General features: G+C 41.1%; 1 long non-coding RNA gene and 1 pseudogene across 1 annotated transcript in view; one reads left to right on the forward strand and one right to left on the reverse strand.

Moving 5' to 3' along the window:
• The first annotated feature begins 216 nt into the window (after positions 1-216).
• LOC111730663 lies at positions 217-332 on the forward strand (annotated as a pseudogene).
• A 219-nt stretch (positions 333-551) lies between these two features.
• The window catches only part of LOC111730640, a 15,991-nt gene continuing 2,780 nt past the window's right edge, over positions 552-13,762 (reverse strand). The window contains exons 2-3 of the long non-coding RNA XR_002776766.1: positions 11,650-11,660; positions 552-562 (exon numbers count right to left, since the gene is read on the reverse strand). This is a non-coding gene — a long non-coding RNA (uncharacterized LOC111730640). The remainder of the gene's footprint in view (positions 563-11,649; positions 11,661-13,762) is intronic.

Consider the following 13,762-nt stretch of genomic DNA (forward strand, 5'->3'; position numbering starts at 1 on the left):
TGCTGATTTTACTTATGGTACATTGATTCTTTGTGCTCTCATTTATCTGTGATTATATACTGCTCAATGTCCTAAGATGAAGGCAAGGACAGAGAGTGGCAAACATTTTCTGTAAAGAACCATATCATGGACATTGTTCCATAGCGTAGAGGTTAGCATGTCTGCTTTACATGCAGGACATCCTGGGTTTGTGCCTCAGTGGAGCCACAGTCCATGGTCTATGGCCATGCTACCCTGAACAAACCCGATGTCTGATCTCAGAAACTAAGCAGGGTCGGGCCTGGTTAGTACTTGGATGGGAGACCATCCAGGAAGACCAGGTGCTGTAGACATAAATATTAATAATAAATTAAAAAAAAACATCATAAGTAATTTAGGCTTTGCAGGCTACATAAAGTCTCTGTCACTCCTTCTTTTCTTCTCTTTCTTCTTCTTCTCCTTATTTTAACAAGCCTTAAAATGACATGACAACTACTTTTATTTCGTGGGTCTTACAAAAACAGGCTATGGTCTGGCTTTGGCCTGTGGCTATAGTTTGCTAACCTCTGGCCTAGATGTCTTTCTCCAAAGTCCTCTCTCCCTCTCCCTCCATCTCCCTCTCTCCCCGTCTCTCCCCTTCTCTCCTGCTCTCTCCCCCTCTGTTCCCATCTCTCCCATCTCTCCCTCCCTTCCTCCTTTTAATTTTCAGGTGTCTAGGGCCATTATCAGTCTGGGACTATTTTAATTAAATGTATGGCTTATTTTTTTTAGGATGGCTTAGGTGATGTGAATTAGGGCTTCCAGTACCTGAGGGTAATTTACTTTTGGTTCACCCTTATTTTGAGGAAGTAGCCCTTTAAGCGTTATGCCTGGTATATATAGAAGGTCTCTAATTAGACACCCAGTCTTAGATATGCTTTGGTTTCTGAGCTCTTGCCCTCAAAACTGTCAAAACCAAAGTCCAAGTTTGCCAGAATTTGAATAGGCCTTTGGGCATCAGTAACTTCAGTACTTCACTTACTACCCTGAATTCTTGCATTTCCTTTAGTTTTGGCTGGATAATTCCTTACTTTTCCTGGTGGCTTGACAATGCTTATAAGAAGTTTTTAGAAATATTTTGCTCATTACTTTTGGTTATTTATAGCAAGAAGGATAGCCCAAATAAACTTGCCTGCTAGAATGGAAACAAGCGTTGGAGGAAAGAATTTTATTTTCTCCTAAAAATTATATCAAATGGCCTTTATGGGGAAAAATGACCTTTTGAGAGACGATTTAAATTTGTTTTGTTCAGTTATGTTAGTAAGTCTTAGTGGTAAATGAAACATTCTATTATTAGGAGAATGGAATATAGCAAATAAATGCTCAACTGAAAAAAATTAAGTGTGAATTTATGGCCTTAATAAGAAATATATTTCAAGCTCTGTTAATGAAAGTGACCCAGCAGTAGCAGAAACACTTTACCATCAAGAAATCTCAATTAGTACCTAGATTTTGGTCTCTAGTATCATTCTTCACTTAAAGAAATAAGAAAAATCAGAATGATTCTGGAAGATTTCATTGTTTTCCGGAAGTGAAGATAATTTCCAATATATTTGGCTGAAAAGACTTAAAGAGGCTCCTATTCATCAAGTTGTGACAATTTGAACAGAAAGAATACAAATGGTTGTAATTGTAATTATTTGGAATAAATTAAATACACAGAAGTTCATAAGTTCCTGATGATACTCAAAAGAGAAAAAGTTAATATAGAATGTACAAAAAGCAGTTGTAATACAAAAGAAAGAATAGATGTAATTGGAGATGCCTAATTTTCATTATTTTAAATAAGCAGAATAGTAACATTTAGAGTCCTTGCTGCTTTTTATACACATGTTGGATTATTAACGACATTTAGTGTTTTAATCTCTATGAGCAAGAAAGAACGAATACAAACATTCAAGTGAGCCAAGAATTCTGGAAAAATCAGAAAGGTACCAAGAACAAGGAGGGCCATTGGAGACCATGGGTCAATCAGAAGAACCTGGTTGATAAAGGGTCAGCAGTTGTTCTGCATCAGTGGTCATCTACAGTAGAACCAAAGTGAGTTCTAAGACGGTAAACTAGCTAAGTTTCCCAAAGAGGAGAGGTGACTGCACAGACTCTATCTCTCATTTAGAAGTTTTTGCTAATTATAATGAGATTCTGACAAGGCCCACTTAAAATTTCAATAATACTAAGAGAGTAGGTCAATAGATCACAATGGTAATCAATTCATTAGGTAATTCTGAGCTTGTGGGATAAAGAGGACGTCATATCTGGGAAAAAGATGAAATGTCAAGAATCTGAATTTTATAGGAAATCAATCCCACTGATGTAATGAGTGAAATTTTATTTGAAAAGAAGCCCAGACCAATGTCTGGAGGCTTAGGTTTGACTCTCTTTGGACTGTACAACCAGGTCCCATGTCTCAACCAAGTGCTAATAAGCTAATGCCCCAAATCTTGCAAATTTAGCTTTTTTAAGGTAGCTCGTGTTTCTTCTTTTGAGTCTAATAGGATGACTACAACCTGAAGAGGGTATAGACCAGCTCTATTCAAAAGAAACATCTGTAGGGGTAGAAATATTCTTTATTTATTGTGTCCATATAGTAGCCACCAGCTATATGTAGCTATTGAGCTCTTGAAGTGTGGCTAGTGGAACTGGATTTTAAATTAAATTTAATTAATTTAAATTTAAATAGCCATATGTGGCTACTGGCTGCTCTATTGGACAAAACAGGTATAAATATCATATCTGGTAAAATTGCTGCAATCTTAGGAGGTAACCTCAGAAAAGGGGGAAATTATTTAAATTTAAATCAGTAGCGTTAGTATTTTTAAAATGGTTTATAATATAACAGTAATAATTAGATTTTAAACATGTGATATTGTGGGGCTATTTAAAAAATTTAAGGAAATCTGACCTGATCACAAGAGCTATGATCTTTAACACTCAGAAGAATGATGAAAGAAGTCAGTTATCAGTTTTTCTTTTTTGTGGAAACCTAATTTGGTAAATCCATTATGTGTGATTTGTATTTTGTGTAAGTCATGTGTGACTGAGAGGACTGCTAATGGTTTTGATGTTTTAAAAGATGCTAAATGCTTAGTAGCACGATAAGATTAATGACCTGGATATTGAACAAAGTTCAGGGAGTAGTGAGTGTTCCTCTCAAAACCCCCTCGACAAGTGTCTTCTTTTGGATTTTCCTACGCCTACTCTTTACGGTTTATGTTTCTAAGTATAGGCGTGCCTTACTTTAAGAAAACAGCATAGGGCTATGCGCACTTACCTCTCTGAACAGTTATATTCGTGGATTATGAATTAATTCAGTATGGTTCACTGTTTCTATGTAGACAGTATCCTTTTATTCTCTTCACTTAGGCTTCATAAGTGATGACCAGGTGGGTCACCCAGCTTTGTCCACATACTGCTCATGCTACCAGTAAGTTCTGCTGAATACACAGTTGCTGATATCAAGATTGCAGCTTCACATGCACTTTGCAACTAACAGATTGGAGGAGAGCTCAGGAGTGGGGATTCTCTAGCCAGGAGGATGTAGGTTTGAATCTCAGCTCTACCACTCAATGTGTGTGACCTAACTCAAATGATTCTGCATTTAGTGGTGCTGATAAAAACAGTTGCTTTTTAGTGGGTTTCGTTAGGATTAAGCGACCCAGTTAATGTAAGGCATTTGGCATTATTACTGATTTCTCAATAAATATCCAAATTCTGTATACTCAGTGCATCAACTGAAATTCCATCTTCAACCATAAGAATACTTGTGGCCCATACCGCCTAACTTAACCCACATGATATACCATTTTCCACTCCAACCAAGATCATCCCTCTCTCCTTCCACCTCTGCTGTTCTTTTTGCAGATTACTTTATTGGAATGGTTACTAAGCTTACTACTGTTCCCTATTTTCAGTTAGTGAAATTATTCCCCAGCCCATTTCTTCTCTGCTCTTCTCTTTCATGCCCCCTCTTCTGTCCTCATACCCTAGCCCTGGTTTTCTCAGAGAAAACAGAAGCTGAGAAGTTCTGTGAACTTCTTGCCTGGCTGCCAGCACCTTCCAGCATCTGTACCCTTGGCCTCTACCATTCCTCCCCTTACTGTGGATGAAGGATTCGTGTTCCTACCTGTGGTCAGTGCCTCTGCAGGTGTGATGGAACCCAGCCTCTGCCCTCATTCAAACACTGTCTTGTTTGCTTACCTTCTCTTTCTCCTGCAGCCATCATGAGTTGTTTCTACTCCATCATTCTCATAGAGTAAACATGCTGAAATGTCTCCCTTCTCTGCTCTCCTTTATAGTCAAACTCCTTAAAGCGTTGGGCAGGGTAATGTCTCCACTTCCTCTTCTCTTTCGAGCTCTTAAACCCTCTCCAATCAGGCTTTTATCCTGATAGACACTGCTCTTACCAAGGTCATCAGTGCCTCCATACCAACATATCCAAAGGTCAATTCTCAGTACTCGCCATACTTGACCCTTTAGCAGGATTTGACACAGTAGGTCGCTCCCTTCTTCTGAAACACCTTCCCCTTAAGGGCCTTTGAGGGTACTACAATGTTTCATATCCCACTGGTCACCCATCTATCTCCTTCACTGGTGCCCCTGCATCTCCCCAGCCTCTACAGTCTGCAGTGTTCCTGGGCTTAGACCTTGAAGCTTTTCTCCTTACTTCACCACTTGCTTGGTGATCTCATCCAGAGGCATTTTAAATGACATCTACAGACTAACTCTCCAGTCTCATCTCTCACTAAGACTCTTCCCTGGACTCAAGCCTTATAGGTTTAGCTTCCTACTAGACATTTCCGCTTGTATGTCTGTTAAATAGTCCATACATAAAATGTCTCAAGAGAAGTTTTGATCTTCCCCCTAAAGTCTGCTCTTTCTCATCTCAGTAAATGCTTACTCTATCCTTTGATTGCTCAGGTCCAAACACTAGGAGTCACTCCTGCCCCCTCACTTCATCTGACACCCCACATCCAGTCCTTAGTAAGTCCTCTGTCTCCACATTCAAAACACACATTACCACTAGAACATTACCATTTCTCACCACCTCCTCAGCTCCCATTCTGACCTCACCTCCACTGTCTCTCAGCAGTATTCTTAGGTGAGCCTCTTACATGGTCTCCCTTTCTCCACCCTTGCTCCTTAAAATCTAACTCAGAGCTCGTCATTCCTCTGTTCAAAACTCTCCAGTGCTCCTGTCTTGTGCAGAGAGCCAAAGTCTTTCAGTGGCCTGTGCAGCCTTGCACAAGCTGGTCCCTGTTATTCTCTGACCTTACCTACTGCTTGTCTCTTCCCAACTTTGCTTTTTTTTTCCCCCTCAAAGAGGATCAAAGGGTGGTTTTATTCTTTTTGCTACTTATAAAAAGGTGTGGTGATGGTCATGATGGTCAGTATCATACAGGGAAGACCAAGTTCACTTTTTATCTTGGGTCAACTGCTACCACAAGAGACTTCTTGGTTAAGTCGTTTGAACATTATATCTAGGGACCTAGTCTCACAGTGACAGAATAGGTCCCTAGATCTACTTCTATGTAGGGGTCCTTAGAGATGTTCTCGGCAGGCTGGGCTGCCTCCGGAGCACATTCTAACACTTGATAGAGGCCTCCACGACCCCGGAATGTGTCTTTTCTGTGACTATTCCCTATGTCCAAGCACAAGTGCAGCTCCACCTTCCCTCTGTAATAATGATAGATGTGGGTTGCCCTTCTTTCCTTTGGTACAGATGAATAATATTTCTCTAGGTGGGAGAAGGATTGGGCAAAGGTGGGCAGCTGCCAGCCATCTTTCTGGGTAGGACCTCCTTGCTGCCTCTGGCCTCCCTGCTGTTCTTTGGCCTTGCTGGCCATGTTCCACATTGGCCTTGCCTCTGACTCGTCTCTTCATCTGCGCTGGCTTGCTTCTTGGCTATGTTTTCCCTATACTGACTCTCACCTCAGGGCCTTTACACTTGCTGTTCGTGCATGACTTACTCCTGTATATTTTCAGGGTTTTTGTTGTTGTTGTTGTTTTCGTTTGTTTGTTTCAGTGAGATTTTACCTGGCCCCCATATTTAAAATGAGAACTCTCATGCCCTGATATTTTTCCGTTTTCCTTTATTGCGCTATTTGTTTACTATCCATTTCTCTCACCTCCTATCCCTGCTATAAGGTAAGCTCCACGAGGGACAAGATTTTAAAAATCTCTGTATGTTTTAAAAATAGTAATCTCTAACACCGACGCACATAGTAAGCACTCAAAATACGTGTGAGATAAATGAGTAAATTAATGATGTTAACTGGGCTTGATTAGCTTTTGTGAAATGTAAGAATTCTTTGAAATATTATTTTCAATCGGTTTGCTAAAATTCAGAGTTTTCAAAGCTATTTTTAATGTTTGATATACATAATGTTCCTTTTTGACAAGATTTGTACAATAGAAAAAGATCACATTTTTGTGAGATAAAAAAGGGTGAAAAGAAATATTCTTTTAATTTCAAGTTGGTGAAATAAGAGTTCTCTCTCTCTCCGTCAGATCTCGTATTAGATTGCAAATTGTTTTAAGGGAGGAATCATGAATTAATATTTCCTTTGAATTCCTGAAACTGGACACATAATAACATAGAAAAGTTTTGTAGCTTGAGTACATAGCGGTAAGTTAAAGCTTTCTTGCAGCAGGGCAAGGTTTGACTTAGGTCATGATTTCATGCAAGACCACTCAGTAGTATAGAATTATTGAATCTCAGAGGTGAAGAAGTTCTAAAAATCACCAGGAAGCCAAGTTTGCATAAGAACCCACCCTGCTCCACAATGGGGCAAGGCCTCTGTTGGGCTTCATGACCCCCTGTAAGGGCCTAGGGTGGTCTCCTTTTACATGCGGGAAAACTGAGGGTCAAGTCAGGTCACTCCCAAAGTCATTCCTCTGGCAAATGAAAGAATCGAGATTTAAATGCAGATCTGAGCTTTTTCCAGGAGAATTATTCTTGACTCCAGCCTTTTACAGACAAGGAAATTGAGACTCAGAGAGGAAGAAGGACTCATCCAAGGTCAATGGTAAGAGTAAGCCTAATGGTCCCATCTTTGTGGTCACCCTCCTTGGCAGCCTGTCAGTCATTTGTCAGAGCTTCCTTTTCATCTAACTTCCAAAATGGCCCTAACTTTTTATCGCTTCTCATGTTTTCAAACACAATAATGCAATTGCATTCAAATATTACAGAAATGCATTCCATAGGAAGTGAAAATTCCCCATAATTCCCATTCTAAAGAAAGCCGCCATCATCAGCTTGAAATAATCTTCCATATTATTGTGTTCAAGACACAAACACAAACACGTGTGCGCATGCCACACTACATGTATAATTTTATAACTTGCTCTTTGCACTTTACAGTTTCTTTCCGATATCTTTTCATGTCAGTAAATGGTACAACTTCATTCTAACTGTTGCATAATATGGAGGTACCATGTACCATACTTCATTTGACTAACAGATATTTAGGTTGTTTCTTTGTGATACATTTCTATAAATTGTCCTCCAAAATATGGTACCAATATTGATTTTCACCAGTATGTGGACAGAGCTCATTTCCTCACACCCTCACCAGTAATGTGTATTAACATTTTTTCTTTCCAGTGGGAAGAGAATCAGGACCCCAGGATCAGCCTGGGGTCAGGGGAGCCAAGGGGCTCATGAGAAGCAGCAGTGATGACACATAGTGGGCAGAGCATCTGAGAGGCAGAGTGCAAGAATGATGAACGTATCACCAACCTGGCCCGTCAGTGGGCCCTAGCAGAAAGCACTCTAGTTCTAGATTCTCCTCACATAGCGACTCGTGGCTCTCGCCTGCTTAAAACCCTCCAGAAACATCCTTAGCAGGGTCTGCAAGGCCCTCTGGTGTGGTTGCTACCCCTCCTTCTTTAACGTGCACCGTACTCCAGCCACACAGTCCACTTTTTGTTTTTCAAATGGGTGCCCTGAGGCAGGTTTTACCACTTCCTACTCCCACCCCAGTGAGGTTAAGGGCTCTGCCTTCTATGCCTCCTCCAGCCCCTTGAGGTGTCAGTAGCACTACCCTATATTTGAGAATTTATGAATGTCCTGGGTTGTTGACCAAGGGCAGCTGCAATGACACTCAGCACAACTTTGGGGTCCAGGAGAGTGTCACTTTTCTGGGTCATTGTGGATGACTTCCAGGCAACTATAAATGAAAGGTCTTCTCCAGAGACTGATGATGGCACTGCATATGTGGCCCCTCAATTAGGAATTGTGCCGGGGCTCACTCAACGATGGTCTGTGAGCATTAGCTTGGCTTCCACACTGCCTCCTGGTGCTGGAGAGAGGCAGTGCGCCTTATCTCCTCCTCTCCTAGCAGGTTCCCTTGTCCAGGACCCACAGGACTTCTTCCCAGAGGATCACTCCTCATCTAACTGCCCCCTCCCCTGCCCCATCCAGTGCCTAGAGAGGGGTACAATTGATCTCTTTTATTCTCTCTCCATTGCACAGCTAAGGCTTAAATTCCATATCCTTTCCCTTTGAAGTCTCAAGAGATATATTTTTTTTCTCCCAATAAAACCCAATTCTTGAAAATTCAAAACTGTGGCTTTCAAAACTATTTCTGACATGAGGTTCAACCCAGAACTTATTTTAAGAAGTTGAAAACAGAGCATTAAATATTTATTTGTCTTTGCATTCCTGGTGTAAAAACCTTAATTATATCTGCAGCAATCAGGATGCTTTGTGACTGATTTTTGATACCTTTACAGGAAGGAAATATGGAAAAGAAAAAGACAAAGGTGATTATGTCTAGATATTATCATGCATAGGCAACTTCCGTCTTACCACGGGACTTTTGCACATGCTCTGGCCTTTGGCTTGATCACTTCTCTTTCCCCTCTGCATGATGGTGCTCCAAAGCTTCCTTCAGAGCTCAATCCAGTGATCACTCCCTCAGGCAAGCTGACTCTCTCATCCTCCAGTTCCATGACCTTTTGGAACTATGTACTCCCTCTCCTTAACATTGATCACAGTTATGATTTTACACTTTTCATGCTGCTATGATTAAATAAATGCCTATCTCACCACCAGACTGTGATTTAAGAGGATGAGGACCAAATTTTCTTTCCCTTCCTATTTATCCCCAGTAGCTAGTACAGTGCCTGGCTTATAGTAGGCATGTAATATAAGAAAAAAGAATAAGTAAATAATAAGGTAGCATAAGCCTTAACTGTGCTGCATTCGTAGTGTTGGAGTTGTCTCATACCCACTTGTGGAGCTGATTGTGCACATCTGTTCCCATCTCTGCATTCAGTGATGTCACAATAACTTGAAATCAGACATGGTGGCAATATTTACACAACAGTAATCGGCACATGCTATAAGTCATACCTCCTTTGCCCCCATCCCTAGCCTTCACTCCATCTGTTGTTAAACATTTACAAGCTCACCACTGGGTACATCTGAATTCTAAGAGTTTTTCTCCTTAACCTCTATGTATTCACTTCCACATTTTTGATGCAATGTTATATAATCTTAACATATCCATGGTCAGTACTTTGCCAAGTTTTCTTCTAATTAGCGTGCATTCTTTATTCTATATAGGTATGTAATGTAAAATCAACAGGGATTGAAATGTGTGATGTTTAAATGACTCATAATAGAACCTAAGGACTTTGCAGCAGATCATTTCACCAAAGATTTCAGGAAGTACGCAGGTAAAAGGCAGCGTTTACAATTTCTTTTACTAAGAAGCTGCAGGCGCCCTAGAGAAAATACACTTAACTTGGTGGCAGCTTGATGACACGAAAGAGGCACTGAGCAGGGATGCAGGAGAGCTCAGCTACTTGCCTCATTCCACCACATAAGGGCCGTCAGCTCTGGAAAATCACCTAGGCTCCCGTTCTATTTCCTCAAGTGAAATGTGATAGCACGAAGTTTAATGGCTCAACTGTAGGCTTCACTGAAGAGGGTGTGAGGGAGGTTGACCATGCAGCCTCCAGATAAGAAGAGGAAAGCTGTAGATTTGGGTTGTCAGACCTCATAATCGTGAGACTCTTTGTTCGCGTATGTTTTCATCAACTGTCAGTCACTAGGAAGTGTGTTTTGTCCCTTGAGAGCAGGGGTCCATCTCAGGTTGTGTGTTTACTTATTATGACCTATTGATATTTTAGTGAATTCAAAGTCTAAGTTAAGATATAGGTATGATTGATAAAAGGGTCTCGGGCATGGTGGTAGGGTGCGGGAGATTCCAAACCACAAACTTAACTATAGTTAGCTCTTAAAGAGATGTGCTCATTCTAGCAAGATCACAATTACCTGCCACACGTACATGGTCACTACCACAGTCAGAAATTTCTTCCTTAATCTACTTTTATCTTAGATTGTGTGTGGGATGCACTGACTCTAGTTGAAGCTATTATTAGCTGTAAAGCAACACACCATACAGCTCTGCCTTTGAGGGGGTCATGGTAGATTCTGAAATGCTGGCAAAGTACTTACTCTGATAAATGTAGAGGGGAAGATTCTAAGTTGCCTAGGGAAGAGAGATCTAAGAGGCATCGTTGACATTGCTGATATTAGCAGCTAGCAAGTGGGAGAGGAAGAAAGGAAAAGAAGCTGGCCTGGGGCCTTCCACCTGCCACTGGTGTGAGCTCAGCAGTGGGGTAGTGAGTAGCTGAATGATTAGGTGGATTTAAGAGAGCTCATAACTACATGAGACTGGACACCCTAATGACTGAATGGTGGACCTTGTATTATACAAGAGTGACCAGAACCTGCAGGAACAGTGAAAGCAAAAATCCAGTTGCTTTGATTGTTCAACACACTGTTGTATAAAAAACGTCCTAAAAGTGAGAACTCTTTACCTGATTAGGTTTGCCAAGAGGATGGAGTTGGCATCTGTCTTGCTCATTGCATCTTCAACACCTGGCAGAGTTTCTGGCATATGCTACATATTTCATAAACATTTGTCAAATGAATTAAATGCTGCTATGATTAAATAAATGCCTATCTCACCACCAGACTGTGATTTAAGAGGATGAGGACCAAATTTTCTTTCCCTTCCTATTTATCCCCAGTAGCTAGTACAGTGCCTGGCTTATAGTAGGCATGTAATATAAGAAAAAAGAATAAGTAAATAATAAGGTAGCATAAGCCTTAACTGTGCTGCATTCGTAGTGTTGGAGTTGTCTCATACCCACTTGTGGAGCTGATTGTGCACATCTGTTCCCATCTCTGCATTCAGTGATGTCACAATAACTTGAAATCAGACATGGTGGCAATATTTACACAACAGTAATCGGCACATGCTATAAGTCATACCTCCTTTGCCCCCATCCCTAGCCTTCACTCCATCTGTTGTTAAACATTTACAAGCTCACCACTGGGTACATCTGAATTCTAAGAGTTTTTCTCCTTAACCTCTATGTATTCACTTCCACATTTTTGATGCAATGTTATATAATCTTAACATATCCATGGTCAGTACTTTGCCAAGTTTTCTTCTAATTAGCGTGCATTCTTTATTCTATATAGGTATGTAATGTAAAATCAACAGGGATTGAAATGTGTGATGTTTAAATGACTCATAATAGAACCTAAGGACTTTGCAGCAGATCATTTCACCAAAGATTTCAGGAAGTACGCAGGTAAAAGGCAGCGTTTACAATTTCTTTTACTAAGAAGCTGCAGGCGCCCTAGAGAAAATACACTTAACTTGGTGGCAGCTTGATGACACGAAAGAGGCACTGAGCAGGGATGCAGGAGAGCTCAGCTACTTGCCTCATTCCACCACATAAGGGCCGTCAGCTCTGGAAAATCACCTAGGCTCCCGTTCTATTTCCTCAAGTGAAATGTGATAGCACGAAGTTTAATGGCTCAACTGTAGGCTTCACTGAAGAGGGTGTGAGGGAGGTTGACCATGCAGCCTCCAGATAAGAAGAGGAAAGCTGTAGATTTGGGTTGTCAGACCTCATAATCGTGAGACTCTTTGTTCGCGTATGTTTTCATCAACTGTCAGTCACTAGGAAGTGTGTTTTGTCCCTTGAGAGCAGGGGTCCATCTCAGGTTGTGTGTTTACTTATTATGACCTATTGATATTTTAGTGAATTCAAAGTCTAAGTTAAGATATAGGTATGATTGATAAAAGGGTCTCGGGCATGGTGGTAGGGTGCGGGAGATTCCAAACCACAAACTTAACTATAGTTAGCTCTTAAAGAGATGTGCTCATTCTAGCAAGATCACAATTACCTGCCACACGTACATGGTCACTACCACAGTCAGAAATTTCTTCCTTAATCTACTTTTATCTTAGATTGTGTGTGGGATGCACTGACTCTAGTTGAAGCTATTATTAGCTGTAAAGCAACACACCATACAGCTCTGCCTTTGAGGGGGTCATGGTAGATTCTGAAATGCTGGCAAAGTACTTACTCTGATAAATGTAGAGGGGAAGATTCTAAGTTGCCTAGGGAAGAGAGATCTAAGAGGCATCGTTGACATTGCTGATATTAGCAGCTAGCAAGTGGGAGAGGAAGAAAGGAAAAGAAGCTGGCCTGGGGCCTTCCACCTGCCACTGGTGTGAGCTCAGCAGTGGGGTAGTGAGTAGCTGAATGATTAGGTGGATTTAAGAGAGCTCATAACTACATGAGACTGGACACCCTAATGACTGAATGGTGGACCTTGTATTATACAAGAGTGACCAGAACCTGCAGGAACAGTGAAAGCAAAAATCCAGTTGCTTTGATTGTTCAACACACTGTTGTATAAAAAACGTCCTAAAAGTGAGAACTCTTTACCTGATTAGGTTTGCCAAGAGGATGGAGTTGGCATCTGTCTTGCTCATTGCATCTTCAACACCTGGCAGAGTTTCTGGCATATGCTACATATTTCATAAACATTTGTCAAATGAATTAATAAACACGAATAAAGCTGAGCATGCTGCATTGTGAAGGAGTGAGTTTCTTGTGATGGAAAGAATGAAAGCATGTGGTTCCTGAGGTGGACTTACAGAAGGGTCCTGCTTTGTTTGGAAAATTGGCCAGAAGGTGACTACATTTACTTCCTGTCCTCTATTTTCATGACTCTAAGCTCTGGCACAGCTTCCCTACCTCGTCGATGACTTAATGCCTAAACTCATCATAAGGCCAGGGTGTCAGAAAGGGTGTGTGGGTGTTTTTTATTTCTGCTGTTGCTTTTTAGCAAAAATGAAATTAGTGAGCAAAGTGCAAATCTTTGTGCTTGGTGTTTACATGCATTATCACTTATCCTTAGAAAAAATCTGAAAAGCAGACATTATTTTTAATCCTTAACCTCAGAGAGGTTAAATGATTCACGTAAGGCCACTACCCTAACTGGTAAGTCACCAGGATGAGATTCAAATACAGGATGATTCTTCTTAGGAGATGGGATGTGGGTTCTGTGGTAATCTTTCTTTATTAATGTGGTGGGAAAGTTTTTCAGACTCATGGGCCAAAAGGTGGTTTTGAGGAAAATCCTGTATGATTTTAGAATTGGAGGAGGCAGGTTCTGAGAGGCAAGAGGCCGTACATTCAAAGTACTTTGGGACCAAGGAAAGGAAAGATGTGGCAGGCCTTAAGTATCAAGCCTCTCATTCACCTTTGCAGGCAGGCACTGGGGTGTGCTGGGCAGCAGCAGACTCAGGTCTATGAGCCAAAGCCCACAGTATGGACTTGGATTTCTGTGGGTTTTGAAGAGCTTGTCAATGGTTTTCTTTAGATCTGAGGATGCATGTCAGCAAGTAATGGGGCCACACCCCTG

The sequence above is a fragment of the Pteropus vampyrus genome, unplaced genomic scaffold (assembly GCF_000151845.1).
Source record: "Pteropus vampyrus isolate Shadow unplaced genomic scaffold, Pvam_2.0 Scaffold326, whole genome shotgun sequence".
Taxonomy (NCBI): Eukaryota; Metazoa; Chordata; class Mammalia; order Chiroptera; family Pteropodidae; genus Pteropus; species Pteropus vampyrus.